The sequence below is a fragment of the Camellia sinensis genome, chromosome 7 (assembly GCF_055761805.1).
Source record: "Camellia sinensis isolate YWXY chromosome 7, ASM5576180v1, whole genome shotgun sequence".
Lineage (NCBI taxonomy): Eukaryota > Viridiplantae > Streptophyta > Magnoliopsida > Ericales > Theaceae > Camellia > Camellia sinensis.
The window spans coordinates 84,966,552-84,986,494 of record NC_138967.1 but is presented as its reverse complement, the minus strand read 5'-3'; positions in this window follow the sequence as shown (position 1 = coordinate 84,986,494).

Below are 19,943 nucleotides of genomic sequence, written 5' to 3'. Positions count from 1 at the left end.
TGGTTAGTATTAGGACATGTTTAATTTAGCATACCTTATGCTATGCATGCGTGCATCATTCATTAGTCTTGCATGCACCAGGCTCGGCGCATCATACTAACTGCATAAGTATTTCAAATCTAACTTGAATACGTGCTACTTGTGCATTTTAACATGTCATTTATAGACTAGCCGAGCCTACTCTAGTGACATTCCGTATGCGTTGCATTAGTCATTTAAACATGGACTTGGATCACGCATGATTGCTAACATGTTCTTGTTTTGGCTTGGAGTACTAGGTAAGCATTTATGCTTTAGCATACCGCATGCGTGTGAGTGTTGCCACAATAGCATGATTACCATGAGGCTAGCTGCTTGTGTGATATAACTGCTTGAATGCCTGCGGATGGAGGTTGAATTAACTAAATTGGGATAATGCATTAAAACTGTGAGTTTTAAGCCCACTAGATAGTGGCAAAACCATCTTTTCTAAAGCCCACTCGAGGGTGGCAAAACCTACATTTAAGCCTACTTGCGAGTAGCAAACCATTTTTAAAACAAGCATGAAATGTTTTGTTCCAATTTAGACAATTAGGACTATACTTGTTTGTTGCACGCATAACATAGTAATTCTAGGCTAATAAATGGAATAAGAACACGTAATGTTTTCAAAACTGGATATCATGGTTAGTAGAGGCCAATCTTCGGATCGGGCGAGAGGGGGTGTTTAGAGCTGACCTTCTCCAATCGTACCCAAGCTCCCGAGCCGAGGCAACTTTGGTGATGACGGACACGTGGCCTTTGGCACCGAGTCAGGGTTTCCTAAATTTCCCCATAAAAAAATATTTAGATGGTGACTCTGTATCTAGCAAAGCAGTCCATGTTTGGCACTTCTTTTCAAAAATCTGTTTCTCAAAACGATTTGCCAGATTTGGACTCTTTGGTTCAAATTAAGGACCGTGACAATTTGAGAGTCCTGAACTGTAGTAGACTCGCAAAACGAACAGAACGGGGGACTCGTCCTCCTGGGGCGTTTGGGGACATCTACAGTTTCTGGCGACTATGCTGGGGATTTAGAGAGCTTGACTCGAACTCGTGATATCCTGTTTTGATTTCATTTATGTGTCTCTTTGCGTTTCATGTGCATTGGTGCGCCTAGGACACTGTGTTTGCCATCTGCCAATCTAGAACGGTTTGACGGAGGCTTGACTTCATCAAAGCATGCCATAAGGCTGACTGGTTGTGGGCTCTGATAGTATGGGAACACAAACCCCAGTTTTATCGGGGCACCCTTTTCGACCATTCGACCTAGTGCATATCGAAATCCATAGTGACTATTCCAAACTAGGACAGGTTGCTTACCCGATGTTAGGTTGTTTGAAAAACCGCTGCGTGCGTAGTGAAACCATAGCTCCGGGCAAAATAGGACAGGGAAACCCTCCCCCAACATAGGGGTGTTTTGGCTCTCTTTACTTGCTATGTGCTTTTAGAATGCATCTCTACAGGGAACATACATATCAGTTTGCAAGTTTGAGTATCAGACCTGAGGGCACCAGTATCAGTTTATGAGAATCAGTTATATCTGTGGGTATCCGATTCAGTATTTTGGGGGCAGTGATTTCGGGCAAAAGTGATCAGTAGTAGAGTACAGTTATTCAGCTATACTAGTGTCCGTTCTGATTGGTCCGAAATGCTACGTGTTTTCTCTGTCAGTTCAGAGAGTTGATACAGAATAGCTAGTGTTCCTCTTTGCTGAGACAAGACAGATATCTGATCCGTCAGTCACCCTTCAGTACAGCGAACTTATCATGGCGCAGAATTCAGAGGAGATTGTGGTTATGACGGCCGCATCAGATCAAGGAATCACTCTGCAAAGCAAGACCAATGTCGATGTAACGCATCCACCTAGGTCGCCTGTCGCGCACCCGGTCTAGACCCCCCAGTTGTATCAGGCTCGTGAGCCCACCACATTTGAATTGATGGGAATGATAGGTGACCTCCAGAGATCCGTGGCCGATCTGGCCTATGGAATGTCAGCTTTGCCACCAGCTGCACCGTATGCCAGGAATTTCATATCACAGGAGCCCCCGCTACTGGGGCGAATTGTGATCAAGCTCAGCCAACCAGAGGTTGCCTCCAGCTACAGCAACGACGTGTCAACAATAACCAGGCTTCGCTCTAATGTAGTAACCCAAACCCCCGATCAGGCTGAGGCCAGAGACAAGAACAAAATGAAGGCAGATGCCGATCCCATTGAACAACTGCTGTGGGCAGCCGAGGCTTTGAAAGCCAGGGGGATGAATAAGCAACAAGTATTTGCAGTCATGACTAAAGCTGTGGATGATGCTTTCCGCACTCCAACCGAAGGTGGTTCAAGCCCGACGGAAAATCGGGATGGGCCCCGTCATGCCAAGACAATCCCTATCATCCCTAACCCTGTACCAGGAAAAGATCAGAAAGCCAAGACAGTGCCTGCCGACCCTTTCGCTAGTGTGTCTAGCAAGAACCCTCAGACTTCAAAGTACCTGCCTCGAGGGCGCAGAGCCTTTCATGCCCTCTACATGCCTCTGTCTAGGGCATTTCAAATATTGGCTAAAAAGGGGCATCTTAAACCCCTTGAGCCTCGGCCTCTCCCGAAGAATCTCCCTCTCTCGCATGATGCTACCTTGTACTGCGCGTACCACCAACATTCCGGTCACGGTACCGTTGATTGTTTCCGTCTTCGTCATGAGGTGCAAGATTTGATCGACAATAAGGTCACTCTCCCGCTTACCTCAACAAATTCTGTTACCACTGAGCTGTTGGACTTCGAGGATACTACAAATTTGTGATCAGGGGTTGGACCACCTGCGGACGGCGCTCGGTGTATTTTGGATGTGGCGTCTGGCACGTATTTTTGGAGCATCTGCGAATGCTAGTTTTGTAAATCCTGGCTTGCGTGTCGAGTTAGTCTTTTGTTTTGTTTTGAGTCTGTCTTATTGTCTTGAGTCAGTCCTTTTGCTCATGGGTCTGTCTTGTTGTAGCGAGTCAGTCCCCTTTGTATAGAATGTCGGGTGATTCCGGAGCTGTTGCCTCGAACACCGTTTTGTTTTGTAATTATCTTTCTGCTTTTCTTTTGAGTCTGTCTCTATCGTGGAGCCTGTTGTAACCAGGGAATCTGAATGAAACAGCTGCGGCTATCATGTTTCCATGCTTACTACTATTCTGAATTAGTTGTGCCAGGGGACTTGAATGGAACAACAGTACATTCCACCTGTTCTCTTGTGCCCTGAAAATCATTGCATTGACCTAAGTTTTTCAAAACTTTTTGAACACTTCGGTGAAAACAAAGAGGAAGGAATTCCTCAGGTTTTGCAAACTTTGATCAAATTGAGAGAAAGAGAGGCATGCTAAGCCCTTAATGATTGAAATCATGCTTGTTAGTGTGAGTACTGAGAAGGACCCTGGCTTGATCCAGACTGGTTCCACACTATCTTCAACGCGAGCGATTTGTCGCTTCTTTAAAAACTTTCAAAAACAAAATGTTTTGCACGGTCCTGCGAAGACCTGTGTGGGATCACTCTTCAGATTGTGCAGCTTAGAATCGCTCTCAGCCTCAAGACTTAAGCCCTTGCTTTAAAACCTTGAACCACAATTCGAACTGTTCAACGATCGACCATCAAGAGAGGCTTGTGTGGCCAGATTGGAAGCATCCCTCAAACAAGAGGCACCAAAGCCAAATCAAGAAGATTAGATCTCATCAGAAGAAGCCTGTAAAGCTAGAATAGAAGCACCCCTCCAAACTAGGGGCAAAAATGTCCGATTTACTTGAAGAGCCGAAGATGGGTCCTTCAGTAAGTCAATGCAACAACCACTCTCCTGGATACGGATGGCTTCAAAACCCTAAAACCATTTGGCATGGACTTGTTACAATTTTACCCTTCGAGCGGCTCGCTTGGCCGAAAACCCGAAGGGCGACCTAGGCAAAAGTTAGAGCAAAAGAAAATATATACAAAAAAAAAAAGAGAAAAAATATACAAAAGAGAGAAAGAAAGAGAAAAAAATATACAAAAGAGAGAAAAATACAAAAAAAATAAAATATACAAGAGAGAAAAAAAAGAAGAAAGGGAAGAAAGAAAAAGGAAAGAAAAGCTCGCAAGGTCGAAAACCCGCATCGGGCGCCTTGGCAAAAGTTAGAGCCTAAAAGGTGAAGGTTAAAATACCCGAGTGTACCTTAACCGGAACTACGTAAGGCTTGATTCCCATGTTTGGGATACGTAGGCAACTTCATCCTGAAGTCCAGCCCCGAACGCTTTCATAGCGACTAAGTCCATGTAATGGTTTTAATCATCCGCGATTCCCATGTTTGGGGTACATAGGCAGCTTCGTCTTGAAGTCTAGCCACCAACACTTTCAAAGTGACTGCGTCCATATATTGGTTTTCACCATCTTCGTCTTCTCTGTATCCGAGGAAGTTCGGTCGGGATCATCACTAGTGAGGATTGTTTACAATATGCTGCGGCATCATCCAAACAAGGGGCAACTTTCCGTTGCCATGAGTCGCTGTTCAAACCAGCGGCAACTTTCCGTTGTCGTGCAGCGTCCTTCGAATAAAGGGCAAGTTTCCATTGCTTCCGAACCGAGGTTGCGCATCTTGAGGGTAAGTTTCGTGCTTGTTTAGCATCGGCCGTTTGCGAAAATAGTTTTTGAAATTTTTTTACTGAGGTTGACTATTTTCTCGAAAACTATTTCATTTCTCCAAAACTTAGACCATTTTGGACCCAAAAAAGGAAAATTTTCAGTGCTCATAGCCTGACTTGCATGATTTCAAATCAAAAATTGAACAAGTGTGTTAATCTAACTCTCATATTGGTCAAAATTGTCTTAGTAGAAAACCAAAACAAAAATGGTCATAATGATGAACTAAGGGCACAGTTGAGTCAGGCTTCCTGTCTTTCCCCCATCGCCAACATACTTGCCAAGAAGGGCACAACTCAAGCTGTCATTAAAGGGCTGAAAGCTCTCTCAAACTCCGAGCAACGAGGTATCGAACCAAGTGCGAAGCACGAATCTGAAGGGATCAAGGTACTCCGTTCCCTTACCTGGGGCATCCATCAAGCGTCACCAGAAGGGATAGCCGCGAGCTGATACTGTTGGGCGTGAACCCACAACTTCCTATTCATCCATTAAACACCCCAGGGAGGGATAAAAATGAGAGAATGAAGAATATAGAGGAGTAAGTTGAGAGAAAGAGTGAGCAAAAAGGGTTTTGAGAGAAAAACCGAGCTTGAGTGCCAGAGGGATGTGAGAATCACAAATAAGAAAGGGTGGGAAACAATACCCAGAGAAACTAGCTCCTCATGATCTGAGGTCCCCTGTCTCCGTTAACGCGTCTGCATGTCGTGTCTTTTTGTCTTGTTTACTTCAACCTTTGTTTTGAGTCTTTTCTGAGTGCGTCCCGTTGTGCTTAGGTTGTTTATTTTTTTTTTCTCCGCTGTTGAGTCATTCTCGCTATGTCCAGTTGTAGGCTCACTACCCCGGTTTTAAAAAAAAAAAAAAACCCTTCTTCAATTTCAAAAATTAATCGTTTTGTGCTCAGAATGCTGTGCCATTCTTCACATTTGTGCAAAAACATGATTTGGTTCTTTCATACAACTGCAGGGTCCACCCCCGATAAGTGTGAACAAGAAAAACCTGGGCCTCTTTGAAGCTTCTGGGTTTCAGATCACATCCGAGTGTGCTTCAACTTCAGTAGATTCAACCTTCATGGTCCGTCTTGTCAGATTTGGGCTGTTTGTTCAGGATCCGCTGTGTGCAAAATGAGCCAAGCGCTCTGTTATGAGCTGTGTGCAGATTAATCCCTAGTAGAGTATGAGCCAAGTGTTCAGAATGTGCAGTGGTTGGTATGGGTTGTTTTGCTATTGGCTGGTTCGTTATCTGATTATTACAATGCAAGCGTTCAATTTTCAGACAACAGATCAATTTCATTTACATTGAGGTGCAACATGTTGCAATGCGATGCAATATATGAAATGTACAAATACAACACTTTTTCAGACAAAAAGTTTGTTTCATTTCATCATCTTTTTCATGTGCATGGTTTTGGAAACAAAAATCTACCTGTGACAGTACAAGGTACTCTAATTACCAGCAAAAGGTACAAAAGAAAAAGAAAAAGAAAAACAACAAAAGTCTGGATCAATGACAAAGGATCTCAGGCCTGGGAGTCCGTCCTAGTCCTCTTCCTGGACGAAGGTCTAGGAGCATCATCAGTGCTGTCATCTGAGCCCGAGTCCGAGCCGTCTCCGATCTCCTCCGATGACGACTCTGCCTTTGCCTCCGCCTCCGACTCCTCGTCATCGTCATCAGGGACTGGAGCCCGTGAACTACTCCCGATGTGAGAGCGCCCCACCTTGGTGCGGGGGAATACTCTGCCCTCTCCATCTCCTCCGGTAGGAACAGAAGGCCTGGCGGGAACACCTCCCACAGTGGGAATCTGGAAAGGAGGCAAAAAAAAAAAAAAAAAAAAAACACAAAAGGCAAACCCATCAGAATACTGTGAGCAGTGTATCAGTGCAGAATGCAGTACAACGTGCGAGTGCCGTGAGCAGTTTATCTGTGCAGAATGCAGTGTATAAGTACAGTGTGTGAATACTGTGAGCAGTTTATCAGTGCAGAATGCAGTGTATGAGTACAGTGTGTGAATACTGTGAGCAGTTTATTAGTGAAGAATGCAGTATATGAGTACAATGTGTGAATACCGTGAGCAGTTTTTCAGTGCAGAATGTAGTGCATGAGTGCGAATGCCATAAGTAGTTTATCAGTGCAGAATGCAGTGTATGAGTACAGCGTATGAATGTCGTGAGCAGTTTATCAAGTGTTGTGTTGTGCACCAGATTATGTGAAGCAGCTTATGAGTATGGTTTGAGACCATGATCAGAAGAACATACCGGAATGCTGTAGAGGGCCAGGAGGTCGAAAGTCCACTGCAACATCCCCATCATGGAGGCATTCAGCTCCAAGGACTGCCGGGTATACTCGGAAGAAGCCTGCAAAAGTATCAAATGCATCAGTATTCTGTGGAATATCAAATAAACAGAAATGAAATGCCAATACAAGATGCATAAAATGTAGTAATACATACCGGAGGCAAGCCATGGAAACCGACCAACTCATGGTCAGCCGGAGGAAGAGCAAAGGGGATCTGGTAGGTCGCCCCACCCTGCCCTCGGCATGTCATCATCGTGGGTAGCGCTGGCCAGCTAACCCCCCAACCCCTCCGAGCTCCGCTCCTGCCACGGACACGAGCTGTCCTCGACGTTCCTGCCCCTGCTCCAGCTCCAGCCGCTGGCGCCACAGGTCCCCCTCTCTCAGCTCGGCGGCCACTACTCAGAGGCCGCATAATGTACATCTGAACATACTCTGAGTAGTCGTCCTCACCCCTAAAGCCCTCCGCGTCCCAGCCGATCGTGTAATCGGCCATCTCCTCGGCGGTGAACCTCTCGGTGTCCCTTATGTGGGTAGGAGGCAGACCCGGAACTATCTGCTCTAGCAAGCCTAAGGTCTGGCGTAGGAAACGCTCACCCAAGTACCAAGCCCGATAGACCGGGCCCTCCAGCAAAATCCGAAAACGTGCAGTCTCCTCTGTGCCGGCAAACCGATCCCGAGTCACGGCTGGCAGTGGAGCCCAAGGCTGCCAGGTGATCTGAAAATGAAATACAGATTGTTATCTACCATTATTGACAATACAGTGTAAAGCGAAGCTTAAATGAACCGCAAGTAAAACGTACCTCTGCGGGGTAATAGTGTCGAAGTAGCGGCGGAAAAAGCTGAATGTCTCCCGGGGCCTCCGCACGCACCTCACATCAAAGCGATGCGAAAATGGGACGACGAGAGGGATCTCTACATCTGGCACAAGGGCGAGTCTCGGGAAGTAGGCGTAGACCCACAACTGTAGAGCAAATACCAGAAGGGTCATCAGATAAAGCGGAACACAAATAAAGCAGAAATTGCAGGACCGTGTATTGTGCAGTGTATTGAGCAAAGTGTACAGTGAGTGTAGTGTACAGTCAGTGTAAAGTAGGGTATATGTGTGTGTCGTGTGTGCAGTATACGATCAGTATGAAGCAGACCACAGTGTGTGCAGTGTACAGAGTACAGAAAATGTAAAGCAGAAATGAAAAGCAGAGGAGAAAACGTACCTCCCAAGCTCACCAGTAGCCCCCGAGCAGCTGTCCGCTGCAACGGGAGGCTGAGCTCATGTACCTGTACAGAGTGGTCAAGGCAGCGCCACCCCAGTCATAGCGCAAGATCCAGGTGACGTCCACGAGAGCGCTGAGAAGGCAGAGGGGCATAGTGTTCGCCCAGTTGGCGAAAGTAGTCGTCCCCAGCAGGAACGTGAGAAAGCCGCGCGCATATCTCTCCACCACCTCCTGAGTCATCGGAGCCTCCTCGACTAAGGCCGACTGGACTCTAAACTGGACCTCGAACCATGAATATCGAACAAAGCCGGGAAGTGCGAGAGGCAGTGCCTCACCAAGCAAGTAGATCTGAGCAGCCTCCTACTCGTCCATGTCGGTGTCGAAGGGGATCGGATCACCCCCCACTCCGATGCCGTTGAGCATTGAGAAATCATAGGGAGTCATCGTCATGTCTCCCGCGACGGAAAAGTGGAATGAGTCGGTGGTGTCCCACCACCTCTCCACCAGAGCGGCAAGGAGAGGCCTGCTCGCCGTAAGGCGCGAGAGTCCCCTGTAGAATGCGCCAAATCCGACCTGGTCAACAATGCGACGGACTGCGTCCGGTAACTCCGTGTACCAATCCTGGGCGGCAACATTCCCATACCTATCGACAGTATGGGAATCTCCCTGTTCAAAAGCAAAATAGTTGCGAAGAATATAAAATGTACAGTTTTGAAGAAGTATTCAGATTCGGTGACAATATAACGTGTGTGCACGTTTTCAGGTTCAAACAAACATCGGGTGCCGGTGTGCTAGCAGAGAACTACAACATGTGACGTGTTAGTGTGTTTAAGTGGTTCAGTACAGGTATAGCGTGTGTGCACGTTTTCAGATTCAAATAGGTGCTGCGTGCCGGTGTGCTAGCAGGGAACTACAGCATGTGATGTGCCAGTGTGTTTGAGTGGTTCAGGGCAAATGTAGTGTGTGTGCACGTGTTCCGATACAAACAGATAACAATTGTAGGTGTGTTCACAGTTAACTACAGTATACAGTGCATCAGTGTATCTGAGCTAAGCAGTTAAAGAGCAGAATCAACTATGGCAGTTAAGTGTTCTACATTGCGAAAAATGAAACGGGAGAGAATATGCCTTGGAAGCGCCGTATGAAAAATGCGTCTCGGGCTCACGCAAGAGAAGCTCTAGTGGCACACCTCTCACAAAATCCCGGAACTGGCGAAGTTTATCGGGAGGAAGCACGTGAATCGCCGGCCGTTAGGTCGCCGGGTTGAACGGGCGGAGGCTCAAGGGGAGGAGCTTGGCCTCTGGGTCCATCTCGTGATCCGAGGGAGTCCTGCCCCGTGGAATATCATCCTCCATGTCAAAAGTGGTGTGAAAACGGCCGGAAAAGTGGAAATTGGTTGAGAATGTGAAAGGTCAACCGAAAAGTCAACCTCGGGAGGCCAAAAAATGGCCGAAAAAGCCGGAATGTGGAAAATATACGGAAATCAAGGAAAAATCGGGGGAAAACAAACCCCAAGAGGTGGAAATAGCAAAGGAGACACCGAAACGAAGAAATGTTCGGTTCAAAGTGTTTGAAACGCGATGAACTTCATGAATCAAACGTCGAAAAGGGTGTGAAAATCAAGGAAAATGAGGAAATGAAGAGAAGAAAATACTCTAGAGAGAGGGAGGAGAGAATTTCGGCTAAGAGGAAGTAAGGAAAATAGGGTTTGGAACCCTATTTTAAAAGACCCGAGCCAAAAAGACAAAACTGCCCCGATTCAGGCATTTTGGGCCGGTCGGCTAAATTTTTGGCCGGTCGGCCAAATATTTGGCCAGTGACATGTTTAGATAGCCGGTGGATAGCCGGTGACTTCCCCTTTTGGCCGATGAGCCTCCTACAACCTTGTTTGGGTCAAATTAGTGGTTTTGGACCTTCATTGCTCAAGTCACTACAAGAACAGTGCATTTCCGAAGCTCAACCAGCCTCTATTTCAACCTCGGACCGTGTCTTCTGTGCGTGCCACTCGAATTTGTGCAAGGTGTATCCTTTTGGTATCCTTTTTTTTATCTCTTACAAGGTTCGAAAGTTGCCCCACATGGGTTACATTACAACGCTCTATCGTGAACGCGCGCTGATTTTGCGTCATTTCTGTAACGTCGTTGCGCACACATCTCGTATTGACATGCGCATGTCATAATCATGCATAATCATGCATTCAAAGTAACAAAATTCATGTATTTTCCCGGTCTGGCAAGACCTTAAACCCGCTCGGTTGCATTGTCATGCATTTCAAACGACGCGCGTGGTTGCGCATTCAAGTTCACATGCATTGTCATGCATATCAAAAGACGTGAGTGGTCGCGCACTTACATCAACGTGCATTGTCATGCATCTCAAAAGCCGCGCGTTGTCACGCATTTCAAAATCATGCATTATCATGCATTTTCAAAAGAAAAACAAAAAGAGAGCAACATGCATCGCTATGGTCTGGCGAGACCTTAAGTACGCTCGGTCTAGGAGACCTTAAATCCTCTGAAGGTGTAAGTCCTTCGGTGTTTGTCGTGCCCGAACGACTTTTGATAAGTTGCATTATACATGTATTTCAAGCGACTCGCGTCGTCGCATATTCAAGTTCACGTGCATTCCAAAAGCCGCACGTTGTCGCCCATTTCAAAATCATCTGCATCGTCATGCGTCCCAAAGGCCGCACATTGTTGCGCATTTCAAAATCATGCATCATCATGCATTTGCATTTCAAAAACAAAACAAAACAAGACAAAAAATGCATATGTCATGCGTCATTGTAAATAGTGCATATGTCATGCATCATTGTAAATAGTGCATATGTCATGCATTCATCGTAAAAAATGCATATGTCATGCATCATTGTAAATAATGCATATGTCATGCATTCATTGCCAAAAAAAAAAAAAAAAAAATTGCATATGTCATGCATCATTCTAAATAGTGCATATGTGATGCATCATTGTTAAATAGTGCATATGTCATGCATTCATTGAAAATAGTGCATATGTCATGCATACCACTGTAAATAATGCATATGTCATGCATCTTACTATAAATATTGCATTTGCGCCCATCCATTGCATATTTGTAAATAGTGCATTGTAGCTTGCATGCATCAAATGCATCACCCCCATCTATGGCTTGCGCCTTTCCATGTTGAGCATGGTCTGGTATGTGCCCACACTTTTCACATCGAAGCACAGTTCTGCATGTGTACGCGCCTATTCCACGCTAGTATGTTGGTTTGAGGGTTGCGGCACCGTTTCTGTGTTAGATGCGGTTTGTTTGTGTACATGCCTTTCCTAGGCAAGATTTGGTTTGGCTACTTGCCATATCCATTGTATATATATTACATTATAGTGTAATTTTTGCATCCAGCTTTAGGATCATTGGTCTTTCTTCTGTGGGTCATTTCCCCACCTATGTCATTCCACCCAATTACTTGTTCTTGTGTCCGTCTACATCACTCATAGTTCTGCATGTGTACGCGCCTATTCCACGTTGGTATGTTGGTTTGAGGGTTGCGGCACCTTTTCTATGGTAGACAAACTTTGCATCTCCATCAATCTATTTGACATTTGTGTGGTTTTGAACCGCTCATGATTGGATCATGATTCAATTGCATTGCATGTCGTTTGCATTGTTTCAATTGCATTGCATTTTCATTTGCATTGTTTATACATAGTTTTGTATATATTGCATATCATTTTGCATTGTTATGCATGTTGCTAACAATATTGTACCTGTTAAGTTTGCTTTCTTTTCAGGCACGATATCGTATGTACGGTTCATTTGAGGCTGGTGCAACCAGACAAACCGGACAGGTATTGTATCCTCCGAGTGAGACGTATCGAGAATCGCATAATTCTCTTACATGCTTTCTGCATTGTAGTGTAATTTGGTGTATGCTAGCTTAAAACTGTCGCATGTTATGCTTCGTTACAGCTTTCTTTACATGACCATAAGTTATGTTCGGCTTTGTGCATTGTCTTGGATTTTGCCCCTGCCTTCGGGCGCATATCTTGTTTGTCTTGCATGTTTGTCTAAGTCTTTGGCCTTGTCAGAAATGGGTCATCTCTGGGCTTTGACATTCACTCTCGTCATTGTTATGAATTTCGAGTTCTGTCAAAGAGGGGCAACTGTAGACACCCCATTTTTGACCGTCCTCAAGACTTGGACGTCACCGCTTGAACACTCGGTGATCATCCATGTTTGTGTTCGTCTTGAGTTCCCGGAAGCCACGGCTACACGTCTTGCCTCAAGATCTCTCGACTCGATCGTTTTGTGTCTGGTTTTGCACCAAACACTTGTGTTTTTGCTTTGGAGGGCAGGGAATGGCTCTTGGGACATCCCCACATTCCACCGGCCCTGGCTTGAGGCCACCGGCTGTGTTTTGTTTCCATCGGCCAAATGTGATGGCCGGCCGGCCAATTTGACTGCTGGTCGTCCACTTTGATGGCAGGCCGGCCAAGTGTGGTTTTCAACAGATATTTCTGTAGACAGCTGGTAGCAGTCATTCTAGGCCATACCCCAGCCCATACCTGGACGTGGGTGTTCTGAGGAGCTGCAGATTGATACATATCTATATCAATCAAGCTCTCTCACATAGAAGGGGAGGAGAAGGAAGAGATATACAACTTGGAGCAAAAAATCTCTCTCCCTCTCTCTCTCTATATTTTCTGCCTCTCTCTCTAAGGTTTAGGGCTTGTTTGTGCTCAAAAGTGTATTTTCTTTGCACTTTTACATACAAAAACCTAGTTCTCTACTCCCCTTATTGAGCTGAGATCCTTGGAGGTGATTCTTGGGGTGATTTGAAGCCTTTTTTTGGTCCAAAAGTTGCTGATTTGCTACTGTGCTACAAGGGTAAGACTTTTGTCCCTTTTTACCCCTTTTTTGAAAAGCTTTTTAACCTATCTTGCATCTATTTTTGAGCTTAGCATATAACACAGGAAAGTATTGTTTTTGAGTGCTCTAAATAGTTTGTTAAGGGTGTTTTAAGCTTTGGGGTTGTTTGACCCCTCTTAAGGCTTGTTTGGCCTTTGTTTGGTGCCATTTCGGTTGAGCTCTAGGACCATTGTGTTTGGGCCTCCTCACCACTAAAATCTTGAGGGATTTTAGAGGTGAGGATGGTGCCTTGAGGTCCTAAGAAGGAGAGGGCCACCCCCTCTCCTTGTTGTCCTTGAAAAGGGCTATTTTTGCCTCTTGAGGGAGCATCTTGTTTAAGTGTATGTTGGCCATGCTTCAACTGATTTTTGTGCTTATTATGTCATAATACTCTGTTTTTAGCGGGTTTGGACACACCTTGCATGCCTTGCATACATGTCTTGTAATGCCACATTTTTGCCTTAACATGCTTTAGGTGTAGACCGTTGTTCTAGCATGATTTAGGCTTAGCTTTGTGAAACTTACATGCATATTTTGATGTGCCAAGGGACTGTTTTAGGTCATTTGAGTCATTCATGTCTTGCTTTGTATAGCTAGCATGCAATCCCTCTTGAATGCCTTAAGTTGTGGCCTCTCTAGCATGCATTACTTGCATTGTTTCAGTGGTTTGGAACCACTTACCATGTTATTTCAGTCCTTATAACATACTTGTATGCTTGCCTTTGATGCCTCTTTGATGCCTTATGAGGTTGTGCCTTGTGCTCCATATTTGGTCATTGTGCATACCCTTGAATTTAAGTCATTTAGAGACCATCTAAGTGGTCTTTAGGCTTTATTTTAATATGTTGAAACTCTGTTTTGATCATTTAATTCATGCCATGTTTGGTTTTGTTATGGGTAGTTCAATACCTCCTTAGCTTGCCTTAAGTACCCGGACCATTATTGCATGCTTTGCTTGTTTTGATTAATTGGTTTGGCACCTCTCTTTCATGCAATTTCAGAGCTTATGATACATGCCATATGCCCATGTTTGTCTTCCTATTAAGTGTGCTTCAAGGTTGCTTATGTGATGCTCAAGTGTTAGCCCATTTGCATGCATGTGTGTGTGTGTATTGGTTATCATTTCCATAACATTGGCCACTGTTTTTCGCTTGCTTAAGGGTTGCCTAATTTAGTCTAAGTCCTCCCTTTGGCATGTTGTTGCATGCTTAGCTTATGACATGTTGTTGCATATTGAAATGATGTTGCATTTGGCACGTATTCTCCTCCTTGTTTTGGTTGCTTAACATACCATATGTTTTGCATGCTTGTGTGTTGACACTGTGCCTTGTATGCTCATTTAACTTGCATGCTTGTTATATGCCTTGTATGCTTCCCATATGCTCATGTTGCATGCCTACTTAACATACTTAGGTTGCATTGCATTTGCATGCATGCTTCACCTCTTGATCAAGCCATGATAGAGGTTGAAAACCCCTTGGTTTGTTTATGTGCATTGCATTTCATTTGAAATCAAAATGCACACTTCATTCTTTGGGCCATCATGCATGGAAATGCGTGATTGGTGGTCCAAGAATCGAGAATCATATCCCTTTGAGTCATGAATATGATAAGGGGTGTGATTGAAATACATTGCCATGCCAAGTTCTGTCCTCTGCTGCTGTCAAAATAGATTCAGCAGGAATATTTGGCCGGCCGGCAGTGTTTAGTGCCGACCGGCAAATAATGTTTGGCCGAGAGTTCAATTGATGGTCGATGACCACCTCAAAATGGCCGGTGATGATCCCACTCAGCCGGTGGTGTTCTACAACACTCAGAGAAGCAACCTTGGGAGTTGTGCAATTTTCAGAGAAGTGGAACAGTCAAAGTAGAGGCAAACTTGTGCATGGCGTTGGATTTCCGAGCAAACCCGAGCACGCGCGCATTGGATCCTCTTCCCGAGGCCTTTACTGCTTTCTTAGCTTAGTTAATTTGCTTAATTAATTAGGTGGTCTGTAATAATTAATTAGCTTGTAGGTTACTTGATTTGTATTATTCTTTTGGTCCCTCCGAGTGAGGGTGAATTTGTAATAAGTGTGGGTGCGTAGGTGCTTGTCTTCCAACCCCCACTTCTTTCTCCCTTTCACTTACCTGCTTTGATGGTTAGTATTAGGACATGTTTACTTTAGCATACCTTATGCTATGCATGCGTGCATCATTCATTAGTCTTGCATGCACCAGGCTCGGCGCAGCATACTAACTGCATAAGTATTTCAAATCTAACTTGAATATGTGCCACTTGTGCATTTTAACATGTCATTTATAAACTAGCCGAGCCTACTCTAGTGACATTCCGTATGCGTTGCATTAGGCATTTAAACATGGACTTGGATCATGCATGATTGCTAACATGTTCTTGTTTTGGCTCGGAGTACTAGGTAAGCATTTATGCTTTAGCATACCGCATGCGTGTGAGTGTTGCTACAATAGCATGATTACCATGAGGCTAGCTGCTTATGTGATATAACTGCTTGAATGCCTATGGATGGAGTTTGAATTAACTAAATTGGGATAATGCATTAAAACTGTGAGTTTTAAGCCCACTAGATAGTGGCAAAACCATTTTTTCTAAAGCCCACTCGAGGGTGGCAAAACCTACATTTCAACCTACTTGCGAGTAGCAAACCATTTTCAAAACAAGCATGAAATGTTTTGTTCCAATTTAGGCAATTTGGTCTATACTTGTTAGCTGCACGCATAACATAGTAATTCTAGGCTAATAAATGGAATAAGAACACATAATGTTTTCAAAACTGGATATCATGGTTAGTAGAGGCCGATCTTCGGATCGGGCGAGAGGGGGTGCTCATAGCTGACCTTCCCCAATCGTACCCAAGCTCCCAAACCGAGCCAACTTTGGTGATGACGGACACGTGGCCTTTGGCACCGAGTCAGGGTTTCCTAAATTCCCCCATAAAAAATATTTAGGTGGTGACTCTGTATCTGGCAAAGCAGTCCATGTTTGGCACTTTTTTTCAAAAATCTGTTTCTCAAAACGATTTGCCAGATTTGGACTCTTTGGTTCAGATTAAGGACCTGGACAATTTGAGAGTCCTAAAATGTAGTAGATCCACAAAACGAACAGAACGGGGGACTCATCCTCCCGGGGCGTTCGGGGACGTCTACACACTGTTCCCGGAAACTGAATCTGATACCCGTAGATAGCTGATTACCAAAATACTGAACTGGTGCCCGCAGGCCTGATACCCAAACTTGTGAGCCGATACATGCATCCCCTGTAGAGGCCAACTCTAAAGCACATAACAGATAAGTGAGGGCCAAAACACCCGTATGTTGGGGTAGGGTTTCCCTGTCCTATTTTGTCAGGAGCTAGGGCTTCACTACGCATGCAGCGGTTTCAAACAACCTATAATCGGGTAAGCAACCTGTCCTAGCTTGGAATGGTCACTATGGATTCCGAATATGCACTAGATCAAATGGTCAAAAAATGTGCCCCGGTAAAATCGGGGTTTGTGCTCCCACACTGGCAGAGCCCATAACCGGTCAGCCTTATGGCATGCTTTGACAAAGCAACCCTCCGGCAAACCGTTCAGGAATAGCAGATGGCAAACATGGCATCCTAGACGCACCAATGCACATGCAATGCAAAGAAGCACAGAAGTGTAGTCAAAACAGGATATCATGCGTTCGAGTCAAGTTCTCTAAACTCCCCAGTGGAGTCGCCAGAAACTGTAGACGCGCCCTTAGGCCCCATGCTACAGTTTGGACTCCATTTTAATCACGATTCTTAATCTGAACCAAAGAGTCCAAATCTGGCAAATTGTTTTGAGAAAAATAGATTTTTAGAAAATAAGTGCCAAACATGGACCGCTTTGCCAGATACAGAGTCGCCACCTAAATATTTTATTTTGGGGGAATTTAGGAAACCCTGACTTGTTTGCCTAAGGCCACGTGTCCGTCATCACCAAAGTTGCCTCGGCTCAGGAACTTGGGTACGATTGGGGAAGGTCAGCTATGAGCACCCCCTCTCGCCCGATCCGAAGATCGGCCTATACTAACTATGATATCTAGTTTTGAAAACATTATGTGTTCTTATTCCGGTTATTATCCTAGATTTACTACATGATGCGCACAGCAAACAAATATAGACTTAGTCGCCTAAATTGGAACGAAACATGTCATGTTTGTTTATTTGAAAATGGTTTGATGGTGCTACCCGCAAGTAGGCTTGAGTCATGAATTTTGCCACCCTCAAGTGGGCTTAAAACTTGCATTCAATGCATTGTTCCAATTCAGGTAATTCAACCTCCACCCACGGGCATTCAAGTAGTTATATCATATAAGCAGATAGCCTCATGGTAAGCATGCTGTCATGGAAACACTCACACGCATGCAAGGATGCTAAAGCGAAAAGACTTACAGAGTACTTCAAGCCAAAACAAAAGCTATGTTAGGAATCCATGCATGGTCCTAATTATACAGAAATGCCTAATGTAACACATGCAGGAATGTAACTACAATAGGCTCGGCTATTCTAAAATGACATTCGAAATGCTACAACTGACATGTATTCAATTTGGGATTGAAATACAAATGCAGTTAGTATGATGCGCCGAGCTCAATGCATGCAAAACGAATGAATGTATGCAAACGTGCTATCATAAGTATGCTAATTGAAACATGCCCTAAACTAACCATCGAAAGCTAGTAAATAAAAGGAAAGAAAGACGTGGGGTTGGAAGACATACACACACTCACGCACACTTATTACACAATTGCCCTCGCTCGGAGGGTCCGAATAAATATTACAAAACAAATAAATAATTAACTCTTCTAACTAATTAGATATTACATATCTTTTATTGAATTAACAATTTAAATGCAGAAAGAGGATGGCCGTAGCCCTGCCTCGGAATGCTAGGATGATGCATGCTTGACTCGCCCTGCCCGGAAACCCGTGCCGTGCCACTGTTGCCTCTGTTTACACAGCCTTGCTCCTCTAAAAATTTTGAAAGTCCCCAGACCCATTTTGAATCACCCTCTGAGTGCTCTGGGGTGTCACCGGCCACAATTCAAGTTCACCGGCCATGGGGATGGACTTATCGGCCAAAAGTTACACCACCGGCTGGACATTGATGGTCGGTCAGCACTGTATGTGGCCGGCCGGCCATTTCTGCCTACAGAAACCTGTTTTTGACAGCAGCAGAGGGCAGACAGTGCATGGCAAGGAAATCCAAAGCAATGTATGCATGGCCACTCTCCTAATCATGCTATGGACTCATGGGAGTGTGACCCTCAGTACTCGGGCCACCAATCACGCATTTCGATGCATGATGGCCTAAGGCACCAAGTTTGCAACTTCATGTAAATGCATGCATAAAAGAGATGAATGCCTTATGCTCTATCATGTTGGGGTCAAGGGCATTGGCGACCGAGGGTTGAGGCGCGTTTCGTCACTTTGAGTACGAACACACCTCACCCCTCATGCTTGGTTTGACACCCCAAACCAAACCATGCAATGCATTTATACAAACATGGGTAAAAAATGCAACGTGGCTCAAATATGCAACATGAGGCTAAGTTACAAGGCATGCCAAATGCAAGGTAACCTATCATGCAAGAATGTAAAGTGCCATGTATGCAATGCTACAATGCGATGCAACCCAACATATGATGCAAGCGTGGTATAATGTAAGCATGTAATTAGAGGCAATATGTCAAACATGAAACTATACACAAGGAGGGACTTAAACCGAAATGGGAGGCCTCAGCCACACCCCAAAACAGTGGCCAAAAGATGATGCAAAAGGGGACAAATTATGCATGCAAGTGTGCACACACCAAGGCCCATCACCCAAGCATGGAGGGCTACTCTCAAGAACACTCAAATGTGATATACATGGACATTAAACACTCATGATAAACTCTGAAAAGCATGCCAAGAATGATGCCAAAATATGCTACGGATTGGATGAAAAAATGGAAGGGATTCAAGGCCGCAAAAGAGAGCATTGCTCAACACCTACCCCAAGCACTCATGGCGTGAACTAAGCAACCAAAAAAAAAAAAAAGTTTCTATGCATCAAAATACACCCAAAAACCCACTGATATGGTAGCCTCAAATGCCTAAACATGGTATCATACACAATGACTCATTTCTAAGCATAAAAGAACAATCCTTCAAGGCATGAAAGGGATGATGAATGCAAGCATACAAGCATGGATTAGGGACTAAAATAGCATGAGAAGTGATTCCAAATCGCTGAAATAACCCGACTAAAGCATGCTCATGACTCACACCCTCAAGGCTCACAAGCCAAAATACAAAAGGGCTGTCCTAAACATGGAAAATATGACAAAAATAGTTCCCAATAGACCTCAAGCATGGTAAGACATGGCTAAGAACTTCACAAAGTTAGACCAAAACATGAGAGCATGGTAGACTAAATACATGATGCACTTCTAGGCAAAAGAGAGGAATACAAAGCAAGTATATTAAGCATGGAAGGGGTCACTAATCCGACCAAAAACAGAAGCATAATATGACCCAATAACACCCAAAAACCTCTGAAATGAAGCCAAGAACAACTAATCATGCATGCTACCCTTATGGGCCAAAAATGCAAACAAAAGAGAGACCAAGGGAGAGGGGTGTCCCTCCCCTATGCAAGACTTCAAAACCCCTTCTTCACCACTGAAAATCCACTGGATTTCAGTGGTGAGAAGGCCAATACACAAAAGTCCCCAAAGCTTATCAAAGGGAGCACAAAAAGGGCCAAACAAGGCCTAAGAGGGGGAGGTCGACCCCCAACACCAAAATGACCTCAATGAAAGATCTGAAGCATGCAAATACAAGACTTGTTTCAGTTATACACAAAGCTTAAATCAATA